At 39.1% G+C, this 24,388-nt stretch overlaps 1 protein-coding gene and 1 pseudogene across 8 annotated transcripts in view; both read right to left on the minus strand.

Annotated features, from left to right (window-relative positions):
- Positions 1-24,388, minus strand: part of LOC105475214 (microtubule associated serine/threonine kinase family member 4) — a 577,292-nt gene that overhangs the window by 534,208 nt on the left and 18,696 nt on the right. The window lies entirely within an intron of this gene.
- Positions 10,512-10,663, minus strand: LOC112425457 (U2 spliceosomal RNA; annotated as a pseudogene).

A 24,388-nucleotide genomic window follows, 5' to 3' on the forward strand; every position in this document is an offset into this window, starting at 1 on the left:
AAGGTTCTTACTTAGCTTTAATCTTACATTTTTATCTCCTTTCATAAACACATCAAAAATCCCAGTTCTGAACAACACCAAAATAGTTCATTTGTTTTATCCCACATACACATATAACAGTCTCAGAATAGTGAAACTAACACTATTATCAACAATATGATTATTAAAAGCACTTGAAACATTTTTGGGCTGTTTTTTGTCCTTAGGCATATACTAAAACACCATGCTTAAAGTCATTTGATACAGTTTCACCGAACATAGTTACACCACTTTCTCAACAAAATTATGTGCATTTGTTGCATGTTGCTTTTGAAGGATTAAATCTTAATTTTGCTTTACGATTATGTAAAACACTTACTTAATTTCAAAAATCAAATGTACAAAACACGGTGTGTGTTTCCTCTTCTATGTTTCCTTCTCCAACTAATTTTTTGTTGTTGTCCACTTTTCTGTTTCTTCTTAAAACACACACACACACAAGCTGCCTCTCAGTAGTAATCAACACACTGACCACTTCCTCCTTGAAATACTCCCCTCTCCTGGTTCCCATGACATCATTCCACCCAGGTTTTTCTTCAGTTCCCTGGCTTTTCCTTCTTAGTCTCCTAATTGTTCCCTTCCTCCAAACCCCTACCTATTAGATATTAGAGCTCCTCGGGATTAAGCCAAGACCCATTCTCTTCTCTCTATACAATTCATCAATTCCTATGCCATTAAACATCATCTACATGCTATCTGAGCTTCCAACTCAAGTACCCAATCATCCACTAAACTTTGGTACTTAGTGATCTAATAACTATCCCAAACTTAACATGTACAAAACAGAACCCTTAACTACTGCTTTCCCCACAAAAGTGTTCTTCGTTTCCCCCATCTCAGTAAATGGCACCCAATTACACCAAAAACCCAAGCATCATCCTTGAAACTTTTGAGCACCGACAGGACATCACAAGTAGAAAATCCTACACCCAACCTCACAAGACAGGTCACAGTACAAGTGTAAGAAAATAACTGCTTATCAGTAGGCACATAGATTCAGAGTCAGGAATGATGGCGATGCCAAACCACCACAGACTGTCCACAGAGATGGGTGGGAGAGTGATACCTTTGCTTTCCAATAGTTCAAAGTCCATAAATTTTGTTTGCTACACAAAATTATTGAAAGCATGGTATAAATTACCTTCAGGCTATGTGTATAAGGTATATAAGAAACAAAAATGAATTTTCTGCTTAGACTTGGGTCCTATCCCCAAGATATCTCATTATGTATATGGAAAGAAAATCTTTTTTAAAAATCCAAAACACTGCTGGTCCCAAGCATTTCAGATAAGGGATACTCACCTACAGAGGTGTAATGAGGGGAGAAAGGCAGGAGTGACCCAGGATGAGAGAGGCATTCTATCGTTGACTTACTTAGGATTGCCAGCACAGAAAAGGAATCCAGCTGTTTGTCAGTTTTAATATTGTCCTTAAATTCTCTCCAGGCCATGAATCCGCATTTTGCCTACACACAGCAGGGATCACTCCCACCACTCCTGTTTGGGAACACCACTGCCAAAGACCTGCCCAGACTGCCAAAGGAATTCAGGACACAAAGAAGGGTAGGAACCCCTGAGTGGGAGCTGCCGCAAGTGTAAGAGTAAGGAACTCCTGACACTTCCTAACAGTGATTAGGGAGCTAATTTAATTTGAAGTATTTGATACAGAAACAAAAAACATAAAAATTTAATTCAGAAAACTGAGGAATAAATTACAACTAAAAAAGATACATCAAAAGGCTGGGCATGGTGGCTCACGTCTGTAATCCCAGCACTTTGGGAGGCCAAGACAGGCAGATCACTTGAACTTGAGACCAGCCTGGGTAACATGGTGAGACCCTGCCTCTACAAAAAATACAAAAGTTAGCTGGGTGTGGTGGCATGTGCCTGTGGTACCAGCTACTAGGGAGTCTGAGGTGGGAGGAGCAGATAGCTCGAGCCTAGGAAGTCAAGGCTATGGTCAGCTGTGAGCGCACCACTGTACTCCAGCCTGGGAGGCAGAGACCCTGTCTCGAAAGAAAAAAAAGAAAGAAAAATAAGATATATCAAAACTTTCTATCTGTAACAGAAGAAAGTTTTAAAATAAAAAAAAAATAAAATTTTCAAGCTACAAAAAAACCCGGAAAAATTTCCCCAATATAACAATTTCTAACTTTGATAGGAAGGGATCAATACATTGCTACTCTAAAAATATTTGCAGCTCTTACAAATCAGTAAGAGAAAGATCGATTGCCTAATAGAAAAATGTCCAAGGACACAAGCAAGTTGGAGAAAGAAAAGCAAGCTACCTACAAACATAACAATTTTCAACTTCACTAGCTATCAAAGAAGTACAAATTAAAACAAGATAATATTTTCATTATTAATCATAAATGTTTAAATAGTTTCATTTTAATCATTTAATCAGAGCAATACTTTTCTAAAAGGATAATACCACTTGATACAGGTAAAAGTATGAGAAAAATACTAATATACATTATATTACTTTTTTTTTTTTGAGACGGAGACTCACTCTGTTGCCCAGCCTGGATTGCGGTGGCGCAATCTCGGCTCACTGCAAGCTCCATCTCCCAGGTTCACACCATTCTCCTGCCTCAGCCTCCCGAGTAGCTGGGACTACAGGCGCCCGCCGCCACACCCGGCTAATTTTTTGTGTTTTTTAGTAGAGACAGAGTTTCACCATGTTAGCCAGGATGGTCTCGATCTCCTGACCTCGTGATTCACCCGCCTTGGCCTCCTAAAGTGCTGGGATCACAGGAGTGAGCCACCGTGTCCCGCCTACATTGTATTCTTTTTTAAAAAGATGATGTGACAATATATATCCAACATTTTAAAAACGTATCTACTCTTTGTCCCACCAATTTGACTTGCAGGAATTTATCCTAAAGAGAGGATCAAACAGGAACACTTATGTGAAAGTGTAATCAAAATATGGTTTGCAACTAAAAATGAATGGAAATAATCCTATGCCCAGTAGAAAATTAGTTACATTTTAGTATATCTATACAATACAAAATCACTTTTTACAAGTCTAGCTTTTCTAATATGGAAGAATGCTTAAGTGGGGGAAAAAAACTAGATTGCTAAATCATATGTGTTTTATGATTCACATTTTAGTTTTATAAAAAGTGTATGCATGTACGGAAAGTCTAGAAGGCTACCAACATTTCCACAGTGGGGTTATCCCTACATCACTGGTATATACAAACGATTTTTTTTTTATATTTTAAGTTTCTGAGATTTTAACAATAATGACACATTACTTTAATACAGTAATAAAATATAACCCTTTCAAAAAATATAATCTGCATGTTTAAAATGTTCTGGGACATAGAAAAAGATGGAAGCTAACCATCCTCTTAAGCAAGAGAAAGATTTCTAAGGACAATCTCAGCACTTCTCCAGACACACTTTCAGCTCATCTCCAAGTAGAGGCAGCACAACATTCTCTTAGTATACTGTATATCCTGGCCATTTGTGCCATACAAAACATGCAACACAGGAAAGCTACACCCCAGGTACTATTGGTAACTACAATCTCAATGTCATTACCACCAGAGACTTACCAAAAACTGGGTTTAGGGATCATAGCCCACAGGATTATGGAATCTGCCTTTTCTTCTCTAAATCTGCATCTAGATTAGGCAGATCAGCAGAAAAGCAGTTTGGCCTCATCTCTCACTGTTCTAACCACCACCACCAATGAGTATCGACCCTTCCCCTCCCTCACATATTTGCTTTTATTGAACTAGCTTCTGTGGAATCCCATCAGCTTATATTGCGAAGCACTGTTGTAAGCGTGCCTGTTAAATTCCTCATGTCTACTGTAAGTGCGGGAGATACTTGTTACATGGCCATCTCCTAAACTTACCCCGGGGAGGAATTCTTGCTTGGGCTAAGCATCACAAGTCAAGGGTGCATCTTCTGATTCAAAGGTCTATATTTGGCCAGGCACGGTGGCTCAGGCCTGTAATCCTAGCACTTTGGGAGGCCGAGGCAGGCAGATCACGAGGTCAAGAGATCAAGACCATCCTGGCCAACATGGTGAAACCCCATCTCTACTAAAAATACAAAAACTAGCTGGGCGTGGTGGTGTGTGCCTATACTCTCAGCTACTCGGGAGGCTGAAGCAGAAGAATCACTTGAACCCAGGAGGTGGAGGCTGCAATGAGCTGAGATCACGCCACTGCACTCTAGCCTGGCAACAGAGGGAGACTCTGTCTCAAAAAAAAAAAAAAAAAAAAAAAGTCTATATTTATCTTATGCATTGATTTTTCACCTTGGGTGGGGAGTGTGGTCATATATAACCCTGAGAAAAAGCTATGACTCCTCTCTCTCCATGTACACATGCCAGACTTCGCATACAATTTCAGGGAAGTCAGAGACAACTCCCGTCTCCATGTTAAGAATCCCCAATCTTGGCAGAGGCTGCAGTGAGCCAAGATCACACCACTGCACTTCAGCCTGGGCAACTCTGTCTCAAAAAAAAAAAAAAAAAAAAGAAAAGAAAAGAAAAGAAAAAGAGAAAATCCACAATCTTATGGGTGAAGTTTGTATCTCACAAGTTTCCTTTTCACATGGGTTGCTGGAAAGTTTAGCTTTCAATGTCCACCTTCAACAAACACAGTTGGTTTTGATGCATACATTGCAACAGCTGCACACCTGATTCCAGTTCATATTCCTGTACTAATTTCTGCCCCAAACTTTCTTGTTTTTCTGAAGTTCAAATATCCTAGAAAACATTTTTCTAGAACAAAAGTAGGAAGGTAAGTATAAACAATAAAACAAAACATAATGCTAATTACAAAATCTAGTCATTCGTGTGATGAACCAAGTATTTCTGGTTCTCTCCTTTTCCAGGAACATAACAGAATTGCCTGGAACAGGTATCAAGTTCTAGCAAATAAGCTGCAAACAAAACTAACATGTCATTTCCAGACCAGGACATTTAACTGCTGATAGAAACTTCTCAGAGCTCCTTCACTCTTCACGGTTACCAGCAAGGTTGGAAATGGCGGCTGCTCAGGGAACCTGCGTCCCCTATAGACCTGCGATAGGCAACATAATGCTGTTTTAAACCAGGAAGATTTGGTGCTCTTTAGGTGTGCAGTATAACCTAGCCTAACAGGAATTATGTACAACAATGAGAAGCTATAGACCTCTGTCACTTGTGAATAAAGGCCCAAAGTTTTTCAAAGACAATACTAGGATGGCAGGACCTGCATCCCAGAGGCAGGATTGAGTTTTCTGCACATCTGGAGCACTGATGGGGCAGGACCACCAGGGAGCCCCGAAGAAAACTGTCCTAAGAGAAGGTTGCAGAAGGCTCACACTGGGCTTCAGAATATTTGGTCCGGTTGGGCCGCACAGAGTAACTGGGGTATAGCTGATTCCACCACTCAGGCCCTACTCTGGGCCCAGCCCAACGTCCTCACAACAACCCCAAGGTTCAGGTAGCTGCAACAAAGTATAAACAACTTCCATTGCTCATTGCCGAGAAGACCACATGAAATTGGCTTCAACATTCATGGAGCGCCTATTATGATTATTTGCTCCCTAACACGTCCCAAAAAGCACCTACAGCAGTCCCCAAAAAGGGGGGCATTTTTTTCTATAAGGGAAGAAATCAGCAGGAAAAAGAAATCTTTTAAAATTTAAAAAAGATGAGCACAAGACAAAATTTATTTTTTTTTAAAGAATCAAAACAACAACAAAAATCCATGATATGAAGTTCTAGGCACTACAGCGAGGCCTTGTGGCTGTGTGGTCATGGGCAATGTGAAGAAGAAACAGGATGAGTTGCATGAAAAACAATATTCCTAAGAAAAAAAAAAAGCCATGGCCAGGTGCAGTGGCTCACACCTGTAATCCCAGCACGATGGGAGGCTGAGGTGGGCGGATCACCTGAGGTCAGGAGTTCAAGACCAGCCTCACCAACATGAGGAAACCCCATCTCTACTAAAAATACAAAATTAGCCAGGCATGGTGGTGCATGCCTGTAATCCCAGCTACTCAGGAAGCTGAGGCAGGAGAATCGCTTGAACGCAGGAGGCAGAGGTTGCGGTAAGCCAAGATTGCATCACTAGACTGTAGCCTGGGCAACAAGAGCAAAACTCCTTCTTGAATGAATGGATGAATGAATGAATGAATGAATGAATGAATGAATGAAAAAAAAGAAAAAAATAAAGCAGTTACTCTAGAACACCACAACTCTTTTCAGTACTGAGAGCAGGGGGAAGGTCTCCCCTGTGTCCTCATAATGAGGCAGCTGTGTAATATGATTCCTCATGGTAAATAAGGGTTTCCACGGGGATTTTTCTCAGGAGCGTGCCACAGTGCAAGCTGATGGTCTTGCACCAAAACACCAGAAGAACCAAGTCTAAAACTAGTTTTCAGGAATCAGCTGTCTGGTAGGCTGAACTGATCCAGCAACAAATTTTAGCATATAGGAAAAAATGAAGACGATAGGCATATATTTAAAAAAATAAACTGAGCCACAAAGGCGGGTAACCTAGTTGGAAAACCAACCAACCCAGCCCCCAGTGAATGCTTTGACAAAATATTTGAATTCTTGAAACTATCTTCAAAAGTTTTTAATGGCCGGGCGCGGTAGCTCACGCCTGTAATCTCAGCACTTTGAGAGGCCAAGGTGGGCGGATTACGAAGTCAGGAGATCGAGACCATCCTGGCCAACATGGGGAAACCCCGTCTCTACTAAAAATACAAAAAATTAGCCGGGCTTGGTGGCGGACGCCTGTAGTCCCAGCTGCTCAGGAGGCTGAGGCAGGAGAACGGCGTGAATCTGAGAGGTGGAGCTTGCAATGAGCCAAGATCGCGCCACTGCACTCCAGCCTGGGTGACAGAGCGACACTCCGTCTCAAAAAAAAAAAGTTTTTAATTACTAAAAATCTAACATTCCCAGCAACAGAATCCAATAGGATGCCAGAAGGACTTTTGGAAGGCCCTGATATTGCTATACAAATGGACCAAATGACAGGCAAAGAAAGCATGGTGATAAAATATTTTTAATTAAAAAACATTGGATTGACTGTATAACCTGCAGACAAGTCTCCATAACTATTCCCCTCCCAATCTGGTTATATCACTGCATGTCTATGAATTCCCAGTTGTACACCCTGTAACATATCTAATGCTTATCTTTCAGGTGCCAGTAAGGTACACATTCAAATGTTTTACAGCTCATACAACCTGGAGGTGGTAGTGCTGAGGAACCTTTTCCTGAAAAGATGACATTCTCACCTTTGTAGAAAAGTCATTCAATGAAACTGCTACAGGCATGACCAGATTGTCTTCAAAAATTAACTTGAAGGTCTTTTCAGACACAGGGTAAAGGGGCAATGAAGGCCCCAGAATCAGACCCTCAAACTGGGGTATTTGAGCCTCAAGGAATATATGACTGGTGATGTGAATATGTAAGCCACAGAAGAAAGGTGGTACAGTTTTCTAAAGCATCCCTTTTACAGTGGTAAGTAGTCATTTAAATTCAGGATATTTGAATAGACTACCAGAAAATTAACATAAATTACTGGTTAATGAATGAAAAGAAAAAAATTCAAACTCATTTGCACTAAATTTACATGGGTGTGTATATTATGTGTATCTGTGTATTTTACCTGTTATTTTAGATTTATCATTCTATTTATATGTGTTTTATCTATATACACATGTATATGTGTATTTTGCCTGTCTATCTATAAAACATTTCCTTTCATACTTATCAACAATTCCTGAATTACATAAGAAATTCTTCTATATATCGAAGCCAAAATAATTTTTAGTCTTGAAAATATTTTATAGAGTATTACCAAGTATCTACATCAGTCATAAAACACACCTATATACATATACACAGAGAGAACTCACTTTATCAAAATAACTTACGCAGTAGAACTTTGTAATGAACTACCTGATAAACTAGAAACGAGATCTCTAGGTTGCAGACAGTGTGCAGAGGGGTGCACTGTACACAAATGTAGGGGCAAATAATGGCTAATATCCTTTACCTACTAAATAAGCACCACATGAGACAAACACTGCCATTCCCATTTCACAGTTGGGATTTTAGCCCAGATGACTTTTTTAAAGGCCCTACTCAATTTGTATTAATAACATGAATCCCATCGTTAGGGCTGGCATTTAAAAAACACTCCCCACATTTCTACCACTCCAGTAGTTACTTTGCAAAAGAACAAATGAAAAACACTAAGGAAATAACTACATTACTTCTAACAGCTTTATTCAGAAGCTGACAACAGTAGAACTATCAATAGCACCATATTCTGAAGTGGTGGGACTTAGGACTCCAACATATAAATTTTAGGCAATTACAATCTAACCCATGACACCTAGATTTTAAGGATTTTTCCCAGGAAAATAACCCAAAGGAGAAAAATTTTATGATGTCAAGCATATCACTGTAATAAAAACCCAAAACCAACTGATGAATAGAACACTCTCAAGCATCTCCCAACACAACAGAGCATAGCTTGCAGGAGTGTGGGGGTCTCAAGTCAGACTGCCTAGGTTCAGTTCAAATCCCAGCTCTGCCAATTATTAATGAACAACTCTTGGCAGATTATTTAAATTCTCTTTGGTTCAATTTCCCCTTTGGTAAAATGGGGATGGCAATATCTACTTCATAGGTTTTTTTCAAGAATTAAATGAATACAATAAAATATCATCACAACACTATATAAAGGGTCCAAGATGTTAAATCACGCAAAATGTAAAATCTTCTTCTTGTGAGGTTATATCTAGGGCAAGCTTGTGCTGTTAGCCTGGCTCCAAAGCACCCAGCAATCACCAACGGCTTTATGACCAAAGTTACATTATTTGGCGGTGCTGCTGGGGAGCTTATTGTACATACAAAGTATTACCTAGCACACAAAAGGCATTACGTAATGATTCAGTCTCCCAACTCTGTTTTCCCACAGCTCACTGTGACACTCAGCCCTACTGTGGCTTCTTTCCTTCATGTGTGTATGTGTCTTACCTCCTCAGCAAGACCCAGTACTGAAATAAGAGATTCGGATTTTGAAATAAAAGCATACACAAAACACAGAAACTCCAAATTCCAGAATGTTTTTCATTTAACACCTCATTCACTGCTTTATGTATAGCAACTCCTTACCCCCTACTTAGAAATTACCATCAAGCACAGCTTTCTAGGACACAAGTAAAGGACCAGAAGACAGCAAACAAAAAGTCTGTTCAGTCCATTTATGGCAACTCACAGATTTTATTTGTTGAAGTCCTTAGGCCTTTACTGACAAACTATTCATTCTTATTTGATCCACAATTCTAACTAACCCACAATACTAACTAATCTGATCACCTGGTTTCCAGATCCATGGCAGATTAGAATCAACAAATTGACAGAAAAAAACATGGAGGCTACTATAGAAAAAAAAAATGATAAAAATAAGGTATGAGCCAGACCAAGGCTCAAATTAAAAAAAGTAAAAATAAAGTAGAACCCAAACCTCAGTAGTCTGAAGGCACTCAGAAAAAGGACAAACAGCAGCCTTGCCAATTGCTCCTGAATGCAACACCTTTACGGCCTAGCACATGTGTCTGTAATGTTACTCCTGAGCCAATGTTAAACAGTTTAATTATCTAGAAATCTATAAGGCACCTGAGATTCAGAGAGATCGCTCTATGGAACCACTTCTTTATTTTTAAGTACTAATGTTCTCTGCTGGGATAAGCTATCTGAGAAAACTGAGATAATGAAATAATGTTTTCCCAAAGAGCTCTAAATAGTCTGAGTTTAACTATACATACTGTGATAAAAACCAGTTAATGAGATTTGCCAGGTGGAACCTTACAGAACCTTTAGAGAAAATAATAAATATAATATGTGAATACTTTAAATTTCAATAACTCTAAAGTGTTTGTAAATTTGTTTTCTCACCTATATTAAACTCCCCTTACAACTTTGTTTATGCTGTCTATAACAAAGTCTCCTTTTCAAGACAGAACAAGGATAAACTTCAGTCTAGATGCTACCCAAGTCACCTCCCCCCAAATCACAAAATCCAAAATTATAACTATTCCCCACTGTATTTAAAGAGTCATCATTTTCCCAAAATGATGAAAACAGGATGCGGAGTTGACATGATAATGCTGCAGAACAAAAGTGATCAAGTTTTAAAGACTTTACTAACTCTTTATAACCAAAAAGTTACGGTTTGACATCACTGCATTCTGACGGCCAGAGTCTGTAACATCCTAGAGCAGTGGTTTTCACCCTGGTTGCACATCAGAAGCACCTGGGGAACTTCAGCAATACCTAGGCCCCATTCCCAGGAGTCTGATTTGATTGGTCTAGACAGTGGGGCCAAGGATTTTTTTTTTCCAGGTTCCTCTAATGATTCTAATATGCACCCAGTGTTGAGAACCACTCCCTAGTATGGTCCTTTCTTATCTATAAAGATCCGACCTAACAAAGTTAAAAATTGTTATTAAACATTTTACCCCATTCTGAAAAAGCCCATCACTCTATCCTTGTTACTTACAAGTTAATAGTTAAGGCAAATATTTCAAAGTTTCAAAATAAAACTATATTCCTACACTTGATCTTAGCCAAAAGGCCAAGAAGCGATAATAAAACTATATTCCTATTCAAATGTGAATATTAGCTACTCATAGACATCTTTTCAGTTGGTTAAAATTATTGAGCACTAATAATAACTTGTTAATAAGTTGTTTTCATATTAGTCCACAAGTTCCCATTCTTTCATCAGCTCCCAGCAGCCAGAGGCCATGGGCAGACAATTCCTTGTGGTCTGATAATATCTCAAGAGTATTCCATCACATTTCAATTTATACCAATGGAACGGGAGATAGGCAGACAGCAGCTGCTATAAATGTGGTAAAAACACACTGAAGCTCCACTTGAAATTCCTTCACTGAGATAAATGGAGATATGTGTGGGCCCAGGTGGAAATGGTTCAAAATCTTAAATATGAAATGCTCTCAGTAATTTGCTAAAACTTGAGCAGAGCAGGACAGCTGGGATGGGAAAGAAAAAGGCTTCCAAAGGGAGAGGCCAAGGCACAAGTCTGCCAGGCTCATCATAGAGCTAACAGCACAGGTATCAAATGCAGATCTCCCTGAAAATATGCTTACCTCTTCTAGTTTGCAGTAACACTACCAGTGTCAAAACCAGAATTTGCAACAAGCCTTCTTCAGGAATCTGGGTGCAAGGAGAACATATTTTATATGCCAAGTATGTTTTTTTATCTAAAGGGATTCCAGTAAGAATCCCAGCCTTCCTTGGCACCCTGTCCCTGGATATTGGTGATTATCAATGCAGGCTCAATTTCCAAAAGATCTCAGCCTGAACTCTCTCTCTCAGCGTTCAAAGCACATGAAGATGACCTTAAGCGGACAACACCGGTATCTGCTGAGAAGGTTTTTCTCCAAAAAATAAAAACATTGTTTGCATCCCTAATGTAATCATGCTTTTAGCATGATCTCTCAGTGTAAGATATTATACAATTCTAGGTAACTCTGGACTATCTATTGCAGGGACACTGCTAAGGACACTGTACATTCACTATTCAATATCTCCTATGTTATGAAAAATTTTATCAGACCTCAACACCAAGAAAAGCTCTGCTTCTCCTGAGTAACTGCTTTGCTTTTGCTTTCAGAACACTGAATCACATAATCATGTTTCCTTCTTTGCCAAGGCTGTTATAATGCTACGAAATCCAGAAGCAAGTTTGGCCCTCCTCTTCCAGCAAATACATAGGATCTGCTGTCATACATTCTTGTATGCTAACTTCACCATGACTTTCCCCCTGCCCCTCTATCTTTAATTTTCCCTTTGCTGGGGCAAGTTGATTGAAGGTAAAAAATAATAATAATAATAATTTTTCCTTTGCTCCAATTTCCCAATCTATTAATTTTATCCTCTGAGCACAAGTAGAATTCCCTCTATAATCAATAGGAAGGAATTCAACATGACTGCGTTAGATGAAATCACTGTAAATAATCAACGTTGTCATTTTAGCTAAATAGATAAGCAGCAATTTCCCCCTACATCTTTGGTCTACTCACAATGACCTTATTTTTAAGTAGTTCTGGAGCCTACTTGAAAAAGAAAAAAAAAAGCCAGGCACCGTGGCTCATGCTTGCCACCCCAGCACTTTGGAAGGTCAAGGCAGGAGGAACGCTTGAACCTAGGAGTTTAAGACTAGCCTAGGTAACATAGTGAAACTCCACCTCTACAAAAAATAAAAAATATTTAGCCAGCGTGGTGGTGTGTGCCTATACTCCTAGCTACTTGGAAGGCTAGAGTGGGAGGATCACCTGAGCTCAGGAGATTCGAGGTTACAGTGAGCTATGATTACACCACTGCACTATATAGTCTGGGCAACAGAGCAAAACTCTGCCTCTAAAAAAAGAAAAAAACAAAAACAAAAACAAAAAAAAACACTTAAAAACCAATTTTTAAAAATTTTAAAAATCAAAGAAAGTTTTGTTTTTAGCAACATAAAACAGCAATTGGTGGGGACAGGGTGGGGGGCAGAGCACAGACAGCATTTTGTCCAGAGGAGCTGAAAGGTACTTAATCTGTTCAAACTTCCAATAAGTCTGAAAGAGCATGGTGTGAACCCAGTGAAACTGGGGTGACAATATGCAAGATCCCACAGTCACATGACTTAACTGGGATTAAACCAATGAAAATGTTGTAAAAGCAGCTTTATAGCTCCCTATTTCAGCTTTTTTTAAAAAACAGATAAACTCTAGTTTTTGCTATAAGAAGTTTTTTCTTTAATAATACTAAAATGATAATGACTGTGATAAATGGTTAGTAGAAAGATGGCAGTCATTAATGCAGGTCACAGATGCCCAAATTGCATATGCTGAGTTTAATTATTTGCAGCCATTGCAGCATCTAAAAATTCTCACGTGAACACACCACTCCTCTATCTACAATGTTCTAAACCAAGTCATCCATGACTGCTACCCTGGCGAAGTCTTACTTCTCAGTCTTGCCTTCCTTTCAGTAGCATTGAACATGGTTGATCACATCCTCTTCCTCAAAACACCATTTTACTTGCCTTCCAGGACACCACCATTTTCCTTTTAAACCTTCATATGGTTTGGCTATGAACCCACCCAAATCTCATCTTTTAGTTCCCATAATCTCCACGTGTCATGGGAAGGACCTGGTGGGAGGTAATTGAAGAATGGGGGCAGTTATCCCCATGCTGCTTTTCTCGTGATAGTGAGTTCTCACAAGATCTGATGGCTTTATAAGGGTCTTTTCCCCCTTTTGCTTGGCACTTCTCCTTGCTGCCGCATGTGAAGAAGGACGTGTTTGCTTCCCCTTCTGCCCTAATTGTAAGTTTCTTAAGGCCTCCCCAGCCCTGCTGAACTGAGTCAATTAAGCTGCTTTCCTTTATAAATTACCCAGTGTCACTTGTCTTTATTAGCAGCATGAGAACAGACTAAAACAAACCTCCTATCTTTGGTCATTTGACCTAGTATCCTTTGCTAGTTACTTCATATCTCCCTGACCTGTAAGCCATGAAGTGCCTTGGGCATTGCTAACTATCCCAGTGATCCCATTGGTCCCACAGCTTTCTCTACCAGCGGACTCCCCAAACATCCCTCGCTTGGGTGTCCCTTCCTGACTTCCAGGTTTTTATCCAGCTTTTTTTCTCACATCTCCACTTAGGTGTTTAACAGAAATCTCAACCCTCACCCCTTGAAAGGATTTTATACCTTTTATACCTTACAGCATGGCATTTTCAGCACTGGCACAAAACTCTCTAATAAGACAAAGGTAAGACCACAGCATTTGTCTTATGAGAAACAGGAAACACTGCTTACAGTCTTTAAATCATTACTGCACTTTAACTGTCACAAATTTGCAATGCATTTGGGAAACAATTTGCAAATGTTCTAGCTGAGAATTTACAGAACATTTTAAGCAGACATTACTGTCATAAATTGCTTACTGGTGCTGTATTTTACATGTTACTTAAACGTACTAACAGTGCAGTGGAAGAGTACTGCACCTTCTTCAAGATATACAGTGAGAACCATCAGTAGTGCATGGAACCCATGATTTTTCTTTAACAGCTCTATTTAGACATTGTGAACATGAAAACTGTATGTATCTAAGAGGTACAACTTGATGCTTTGGAATACATATATATTGTGAAACGCATCTCTATTACCTCTAGTTACCATTTGTGCACGTGTGTATGTGAGAAGATTTAAGATCTACCCTTTTAGCAAATTCTAAGTATATAATACAATATTAGCTTCACCATGCTGTACATCAGATCTTCAGAACTTCATCTACCATAACTGAAACTTTGTACCCTTTGACTAATATCATCCCATAACCACTCTCCTCTCTGCTTCTGTAAGTTTCAGATTTTATATTATTTATATTTTAGATTCTACGTTACATTATATCATGCAGTATTTTTCTGTGTCTCATTTTGCTTTGCATAATATCCTCTGGCTCCATCCATGTTGTTGCAAATAGGATTTCCTTCTTTTTAAAGGCAGAATAATATTCCATTATATACACATATAGCACATTTTCTTTACTCATCTCTTGAGTGACATTTAGATTGTTTCTACATCTTTGTTTCTGTGAATAATGCTAAGAACATGGGTGCAAGTATCTCTTTATGATCCTTATTTCAGTTCGTTTGGATATATAACCAGAAGTAGGATTTCTGGGCCCTATGGTGCTTCCTTTTTTAATTTTCTCATGAATTTCCATACTGTTTTCCATAATGGCTATACTAATTTACATTCCCAATTGTGTACCAAGATTCCCTTTTCTCCATATCCTCACCAACATTTATCTGTTGTCTTTTTATGGTTTTGACTCTTTTTCCTGATGAAGAAAGATGTTGAGCACCTTTAAATATACCTGTTAGCCATTTAAATTTTTTCTTTTGACAAGTACCTATTTAGGTACTTTGCCCATTTAATTGAATTATTTGTATTTTTGGTGTTGAGTTGTATTCGCTCTTTATATATTTTGGATGTTAATCCCTTATCAGATATACAGTTTGCTAATATTTTACTCAACAAGGGTTATATCCTTGTCATGGGGGTGACAGGCCAGCATTTATAGTGTTGCCATGAGGAATACTGTATTTATCAATAGTGCTTTTGTTGGAAAACATCCTTCTGCAGGCTTAAAGACCCCAGAAGGAAACTGAATGCAAGAGAGGTTAGTCTTCTCCCATTCTGTAGGTTGTCTTTTCATTTATCTCAACCTAAATCCCATATTCAATACAATCTTGCTGGAGAAGACAGATACACACACACACACACACACACACACACACACACACACACACGAAGGAAAGGAACAATATGGCCAAGTGTCACAGTGAGCTGAGGGAGACCACCAGGATTAGGAGAATTAATGTTTTTTGTATGCTAGGTAGTGCTCTAGAGCTTTGCATGTACAAAAAAAAAAACCACTTCATTTTGATTATTTCCTTTGCTATGCTGAAGCTTTTTAGTTTTATGTAGTATCATTTTTGCTTTTGTTGCCATATCCGAAAAATTACTGCCAAGACCAAGGTCATGAAGGTTTCCCTGTTTTATTCTAGGAGTTTTACAATTGCAAGTCTTATGTTAAAGTCTTTGATCCATTTTGAGTTGATTTTTGTGACCGGTGTGAAACAGGGGTCCAATTTTATTCTTTTGCTAAAAAGGTTATCCTTCCCCCATTGCACACTTGGCACACTTGTAGAAATTGTTGACCATAAATATGTAGGTTTATTTCTGGGCTCTCTATTCTGTTCCATTGGCCAATATCTCTGCTTTTATAGCAGTACCATGCTGTTGTGATTACTATAGTATTGTAATATAATTTGAAGTCAGGAAGTTTGATGCCTCCAGCTTTGTTCTTCTTGCTCAAGATTGTTTTTGCTATTCAGGGTCTTTTGTGGTCCCATATAAACTTTAGGGGTAGTTTTTCTTTTCCTGTAAAAGGTACCATTGAGAGTTTGATAGGAATTACTTTTAATCTGTAGTTTGGGGTAGTATAAACATTTTAACAGGCCGGGCGTGGTGGCTCACGCCTATAATCCCAGCACTTTGGAAGGCCAAGGCAGACGGATCACAAGGTCAGGAGATCGAGACCATCCTGACTAACATGGTGAAACCCCATCTCTACTAAAAATACATAAACATTAGCCGGGCCTGGTGGTGGGCACCTGTAGTCCCAGTTACTGGGGAGGCTGAGGCAGGAGAATGGCATGAAACTGGGAGGCGGAGCTTGCAGTGAGCCGAGATCGTGTAACTACACTCCAGCCTGGGTGACAGAGCAAGACTCTGTCTCAAAAAAAAAAAAAAAATTTATATTAATTCTTCCAATCTGTGAACATGAGACCTTTCCATTTATGTTTTAAATTTCCTTCATCAATATTTTATAATTAAATGTACAAGTCTCTCACCTCCTTGATTCCTAAGTATTTTATTCTTTTTCTTATGAGATTTTCTTAATTTTCCTTTTAGAGACTTTATCGTTGATGTATAGATATGCCACTGTTTTTGTGTTGATTTTTAATCTTACTTTACTGAATTCACTGATCAGTTCTAACAGTTTTTGTGGAGTCTTTAGGATTTTCTATGTATATATGATCATGACATCTACAAACAGATAATTTTGCCTCTTCCCTTCCAATTTGAATGCCTTTTCTTTTTCTTGTCTGTTTTCTCTGCCTAGGACTTCCAGTACAATGTTGAAGAGAAGTGATGACATATGGCATCCTTACCTTTCTCTAAATCTTAGAGGAAAAACTAAGTTTTCGCCCACTGATTATAGCATTAGTTGTGGGTTCTTCATATACGGCTTTTACTAAGTTCCTCCTATGCCTATTTGGTTCAGAGTTTTTAATCATAAAATAATGTTAAATTTTGTCAAATATTTTTTCTGCATCTGCTGAAATGTTTTTATCTTCTATGCTGTCAATGTGGCATATCACATTGTATGTACATTGAACCATCCTTGCATCCCAGGGATAAATCCCACTTGGTCACGATGTATGATCCTTAAAATGTACTACTGAATGTTGTCTGCTAGTACTTTATTGAGGATTTCTGCATCTATGTTTATCAGGGATTAGAGCCTGTAGTTTTCTTTTCTTTTGGTGTCTTTGTCTGGCTTTAGAATCAGGGCGACACTGGCCTCATAAAATGAGTCTGGGAATGTTCCCTCTTCTACTTTTTGAAAAGCATTTAAGAGGTCTTGGTATTAGTTTTTTGAACCATGGTTCTTATAAGGCCATAACCCTTGTAGCCACCAGATGACAGCCCACACATCTCTCTGTGTTTGAGAGCTTCCCTGGTGACCCACTGGATATCAGAGTTTCTTTTGATAACTTTATGGATCAAAAGGGATTCACCCAAAGGATCTGTGTCATCTTCACCTGTCCCATAGGAATTCAGTACTCTCAGGGACCCATAGTAGCACAAAGTTCATAACTTAGCCCCAGACTGAAGGCTATGAGCAAACCCCACCACGGACAGCACAAGCTGCAGCCTTAGGAACAGGACACCTATGGCCACCAGCGCAAACACAAACTCAGAAGATGCCATAACTTTGGTTAGCTTGACATCTCACTAGGGTGCTTTATTGGGTCTGGGATTCTGTGCAGCAAGGTTGTCGTTAGGCTGGTTGCCCTACATCTTCCCCACTCCATAAATGGCACACTACCCTTTTGAGTTCACCTGGCCAAAAACTTAGAAGTCTTCTTTGATTTTTCCAGTTCTTATCTCCCATTTTCACTCTGTGAGCAAACTCTGTCAAGTTTATGTTCAGTACACATCTGGAGACTGTTTGCTTCTTACCACCTCTACTGTCAACCTGCTCCAAGCACCATCACCTCTCACCTGATGACTGCAGTAACCTCTTAACTGATTCTCTGTTTTCACTCCAACCTCTTTATTCTATTATCTATACAGAAGCCAGTGAGCCTGTTAAAAATTAGGTCATGTGACCCTTCTACTAAAAACCTTCCAGTGACTATGCAACTGACTTCCAAGCTTTAAAAAAAAAAAGGGGGGAGCCTTACAAGGACCTACAAGGTGACATGACATGGCCTTACACTTCATTCCTAGCCTTTGATCTCAGCTCCTACAACTCTTTCCCACACTCATTCTGCTCCGCTCTGGCCTTCTTACCACACCTTGAATTCTTGAGATATGTTCCACCTCAGGGCCTTTGCACTTGCTGTTTCCCCTTCTCTCCAGACAGACACTTGTCCAAACACATCATCTTGTTCAAATCTTCACACAAGTCACTTTCACGGAAACATCTTCCTTGACCATGCTGTCAAAAACTATAAATATCCCTCACCCCACACCCCAGCACTCCATATTCCATTTTATTTTTCTTCTTAGGGTGTACTACCATCTAACACAGGGGTCTGCAAACTATGGAGACTGTGGGCCAAATCTGGCCTGCAGCATGATTCTGTAAATAGTGTTGTTGGAACACAGCTATACCCTTTCACAGACACATTGGCTATAGCTGCTCTCACACTACAGTGGCAGGGTTGAGTAGTTGGAACAGAAACCATCTGGCCCACAAAGCCTGAAGTATTTACTATTTGGCCCTCTATAGAAAACAATTGTCAACTCCTGCTCTAACCCATTGCCTAACATATTATCTGTCTCTTTTCTATGCAATATAAACCCCATGAGACCAGGGACTTTTGCTTGCTTTGTTCATCACTGTATTCCCAGTGCCAGTAACAGTACCCGATGCACAGTAGGTGCTCAATTAGTATTTGTTGGGTAGATGGAAGAATGAATAAATTGGTATGGTTGACTTGAAAGGTCTAGAACACACTAGTGATCTTTTTAAACCATTTTTATTGTGAAATATGCAGAAAGCACCTAAAACATAAAAGCAAAGTATAATAAATAAATATAGAATACTCTTGTAACCACCACTCAAGTAAATAAGAAGATATGGCTAATGCCTTTCAAGCCAAAATATTGTGCTTCTCTAAAAACCAAATTAACTAAGATGCAAAGTAGAATAAGAGCCCTGTTTTCTCTGCATGCTCTGGTTCTTAGACATGCTATCCAAACATTTTCTCGCTGCTACTCATACAATAGCACCGCGAGACAAAAGAATGAGAAAAATTCCAGAACTTCACTATAAAGCCACTCTGTTAAGGCACATGCCATTTAAGTTAAAGTTGCTTTACAGTAGGGCTTTGGACATTTTGAATATAATCATCTTCTGTTATTTGAGGTCCCCAGAATCAAATTCTACTCTAAAATGAACATGACACTACTGAGGTTACCACCTATTTATGTAAATCTCTGACTTCGTTTTTCTTAAGTATTTCTGATCCCTCAGAACAAAAAATTAACACAGTCATCCTCAACTCCTCTTCATTTATCTCTCTCTTCACTTTAACAGGACACTGCTGCTGGTGCACAGAGAATTCAGGGGAAAAAAAAAACCAATCTATTGAGAAACAATTCTGACTTAACGGCTGTGTCATTTCCTATACATGTCTCCCTTTCTCTGAATTAGGGGGGACATTTGCATTAAAACAGTATCTCTTTTACTTAGAATGCACCTGCTTGGGCTGATTAAGCCACAACTAAAGTCACAATCTTCCACTTTTGAGCTCCCTACCATTCTAACAAAATGAGTTATCACTTCCGGTGAGACATAAAAAAAAAAAAATCAGGACCTGTAAAAACAGAATTGTCCCCATATGAGGTGGAGAAAAGATAGACAGACACAGAGGTAGGAGAAAAAAAGATGTAAAAAACAAGGACTAGCAAATATTTTCTCATAAAATCTACAAAAATGTTAAGTCTCAACTTACAGATAATTACCATTCCCATAAATGAGACTACTGCTCACAGAGCTAAATTTTTCTCTACTACAGCATTTCTACAGACATGTGACATATTGTTTTGTTTTACTAAAGGCCATACTTTGTTGTTTTTTTTAAAAGCCATCAGTTAGGGTTGAATGCCATTATTAACAGCAAATATTAGAGATAATGTGCCCATACCAATTTCACACAATGATACTTTTCATTATTACGAATAAAGAAGTACTACAGAACTTTGTTGAAAATTTAAAACTGTACTGAGCTTTTACAATATTTTTAATTTGTAGGCATAACTTCATATGGTTTTAATGTGAAGGGAAAGTAGTATTGTAGACTTCTATCTATTTTCCCCACTCACAAATATTTACATGTAATACAATATAATTGCTTTGTTGTGAAAGTGCTAAAGAAAACACAAGCATCCACCTTCTACTATACCAGGGTTTCACCTTCAGCATAATGGGATATGATGTGTCCTGTAGAATATTTTGCTAACAATGAACTATTATCATCAGGTAACAACTATTTTTAAGTACTACCATTTTCCTTACTCCATGAAAAAAAAGAAAGCAACCTAAGTCTTTCATTCAAGACCTATATTTAAAATACTAAAATTCTGGTATAATATATATCCTATAAAGTCTATATATCTTGTATCTATATATCTTGTATATATCCTACTTTCAGATATTTTATATATATATTTACATATATATAAAATACTTTTTTCTTTATAGGGCTAAGTACATATACAGTGTTGGTAAGAATTTACAAATCTATTGTTTCAAACAACAAAAAGGTGACCTTGATATAAATTTTTTTAATTAAATCTACTAAATTATTTTCTTTCCAGATATATGAGTAAACAGAGCATCACTATGGTAATAAAATAAAGAAGTATGCTGAATAGGAATCTGGCAAAATATGTACAAGGTTAATAAAATTTAAAATATTCCGCAGAATGGAGTATTCTGAGACTATGCACAGAAATATCTTAGTCATATTGACTCAGTGGGGGGAAAATTAGTTTATTTCATTCCCCTCAACAAACTTACTTTGTCACATACATGAGCTTCCTGTATAGATTCACAAGCACACATCTGCACCCGTGTATATGAGGAGAATGTATCATTCTCTATATCTCTATTAGGAGAAAAGGGTATAAGCAGCTCAACAAAATTCCACAGGATCCTGCAGGCATTGATATTACAACGTGAATTTTTATGAGTTTTCAGGGAGAAAAATATTCCTAACGAAGGTTGATAAGACCTGACAGCTCCGAGTGAATGAAATACATATACCCTGGGGCTCTCACTCACCAAGTCCCTACTCTGAGGGTGGCACACACATAATTCGGTACCCAGCAAGCCCCTGATGTGTTTAGAGCTCAAAGGTTCAGGAGCAGAACCCCCGGTAAATCCCCAAATGCAAAACTGTCTACTATAGTTACTCCTGCGAAAAGTTACTCTCTCACAATGGCCATACTTCTATTTGAGGAACCAAGTACTAACAAATGACAAAAAAGTGTTAGATAGACAAGTGTTCTCTTCACCTGCTAATTTCTTTTATTTCCACTGTCCCTACTGCCCTCCACAAGACTTGGGGTGACAGGCCAGCATTCAGTGCATTGCCAAGAAAAGAATACTATATTTATAAAATGGTGCTTTTGTTGGAAAACACTCTTTTCCAGGCTTACAGACCACAGAAAGACACTCATGCCCTAGAAAGGGAGATAGGCAGGCTTCCTTCTTTGTCTCCTCTCTCTTCACATACTCAAATATCCATCAGTTCAGCAAAATTAAGTCAGAAAAAAAAAATCATTTTCTTTTTATAAAACGTGCACTAGCAATTCTCAGACTACTAAAAGAAATGAAAAGCACAATATTCCTAATGGGAATAACACTTTTAATAGCTGCCTTGCTATTTGAGGAGCCACTCAAAAATGATCAGGGTAAACATCAAAAGTCACATCTAGTTAATCTGAGGCCTTTTAAACCAGCGTGTCTGTCTCCCCTCAATACAGAGGGAAGTGTTTAGTTCTGTAATGAGACATTAATGTTCATCCAACAGGTTAGGCTGGGGTGGTGACATAAATTTGTAAGTATGCTTTTAAGAGAAAACATGCACACTAAAATCTAGAGTCTTCTACATGTTACAAAAATAGTCACGAACAATGCAAGTAGAATCAAGTGTCCAAAATCCTTTGTTACACTGAGGGAGAAGGTCAGGGAAAATCAGACAGTAACAAAGTCAGACACTTGAAAGGAAAACAGACAGGTTCAAATCCTGTCCTTCTCACTTACTGGAAGACTCAGTGACTTGAGTTCTCTGAAATCCCTGTTTCCTCACCTATAAAACAGGGCTACTACCCTGCACCCTCACCGACTTGCTGTGAGGATCAAAGGTCTGATGCGTGCAAGCATCTAGCATAGGTCCTGCACAGAAAAGGCCGTGGGCAGGAAAGAGCACTCGGCAGTAAAGATTCTCTTTCTCCACAAGCCAACAGGCAGGAGGCCAGTGCTCCTACAACCCTGGTAACTCACAGAACCACCTGGCAGGCCTTTAACACACATAGACACACGGAGTCAGGGGTCTCCCCGATTCCTCCCAGAATCAGGGTCTCCCAGTATAGACAATGTCAAAGCTCCATAGGGGATTCAAATGGAGTCAAAGCAGGGACCAAAAATACTGCCCTAGCACCTAGTTCCCTATCCAAGCCCAGCTGCCAGGTACATAGGCTAAAATATTCTGCTTATTGCATTCCTGGCCTTCCTGAGCACTGTCTTTCTCCCTTTATTAGTATGCGTTCATGTTTTACTTTGTTCATGGTCACTGGCCTTTCCAAATCCGTGCTTCTATGGTAAGCTCCGCAAGGGTGTACCACGGGGAGGGGTGGACTGTAGAGAAAGGGTGAGCATGCATGTGGACAAGAGGAACAGAAAGAACAAAGGGTATGGTTATCTACTGGGTGCTACAGACTGTCCCAAAGTTTAGAGGCTTAAAACCGCTACTGTTTCATTTTAACTCACAATTTTGTGAGCCAGGAATTCAGGCACAGCTCAGCAATTACGCTCTACATAATCTTTTACATTTTTAAAAGTAACTGTCAATAAATCGGTATGTCCATTCATGAGAAACTTTTAAACAGAAAAAAAATAATAATAACCCCTCTCTGCTTTTACTGACCCGAAATGTGAAAGAGCACTGGTTTTGAAATCATGTGAATCATGAGTAAATTTAATCTCTGTAAGTTTCACTTTTCTTAACCAGGAAATGGCGATATCCCCCACCTTACTGGCAAGATTGAGGATGGAATTAAATGCCATAATGTACAAAAAGCACCTGTGCAGTGCCCAGCATTGGCCTTCTTGGAGGCCTACTGCATGCTGTGATGCACTAGCCACATTTTCAAAAGCTAAACAGCCACAGAGAATCACTTCTCATTAATGGCATCAGAAAACCCAAACATTTTAATGAGATACTGCTCCTGGTTGTATTGGAAGGTAATTTGAGTGCCTCATACTCCATTTTAATGCTTTCCTTTACCTTTTAGAAAAAAATCCAGTCAATTAAATCATTAATGACAGATTTAATGTTCTCCTTTCAGTCCAGATGTGAATGTGCAAGGTGTCTCTTTTCAAGGCTCAACCACTTTAGTTAAAACCATTTTTTCCTGGCTTTCTATGTTTTTATAGCATGTTATTACACAGATAATAGAGCACTGCAATTCAGCAACCAAATGTAGAGAAGAGCTGCCAGCAAGCAGTGCTATCAGGGAAACTTATTAGTAAAAGGAGAGAAAGGGGCAGCACTTATTATTTACGCAAGGAAGTCTTACTCTTCTTGTCCAGAATTTGCTTTTGCAAACATTTTGAAATGTGTGGCTATTCAGAAGATAGAGTGTGCAGTGTCCAGGCACTCTCTTAAGCTGTCCCTTCACACAGAGGTCCCTGCCAGCTGCCACTCAGGAGCCTGAGAAAGCAAAACCCTGGCTTCTTGGGGATTTTACAGAACTTGTCAATCCAAAAGAGAAGCCCTTCACCTCCAAAGAGGCCTGCTCTGGGCTTCACCCTCCTCAACCAGCACTCTGAGAAGGCCCTGGGGAAGAGAACCAGGAGCCCTGAGACACCTGCCCCAGATGTCCAGCCAGCCTGAGCTGGTCTTATTCCAGACAGTTCTGCCTAATGGGTGACAACTGACCAGCTAGAACGCCAGACGTCTAGAAACTAATTCCTATGTATTATTTGAACATATAATACTTAAAATTTAAGGGGAAAAATTTAAAACATCTCTTCTTTGAATCCAGCTCTGAACTGCTCACCTTGATAGGGGCTGGTCGGTGGGTGGGGGGGGTCACATGGACTGAATGTGAAAAATGTATGCACCGCACCTGCCTGTGATCCATGTGGTAAAGTGAGGGACCCCTTTCCTAGAGTTCTTCTTCTATCAGTCTCTGAGTGGCTG

This window comes from Macaca nemestrina, chromosome 6, assembly GCF_043159975.1.
Source record: "Macaca nemestrina isolate mMacNem1 chromosome 6, mMacNem.hap1, whole genome shotgun sequence".
Lineage (NCBI taxonomy): Eukaryota > Metazoa > Chordata > Mammalia > Primates > Cercopithecidae > Macaca > Macaca nemestrina.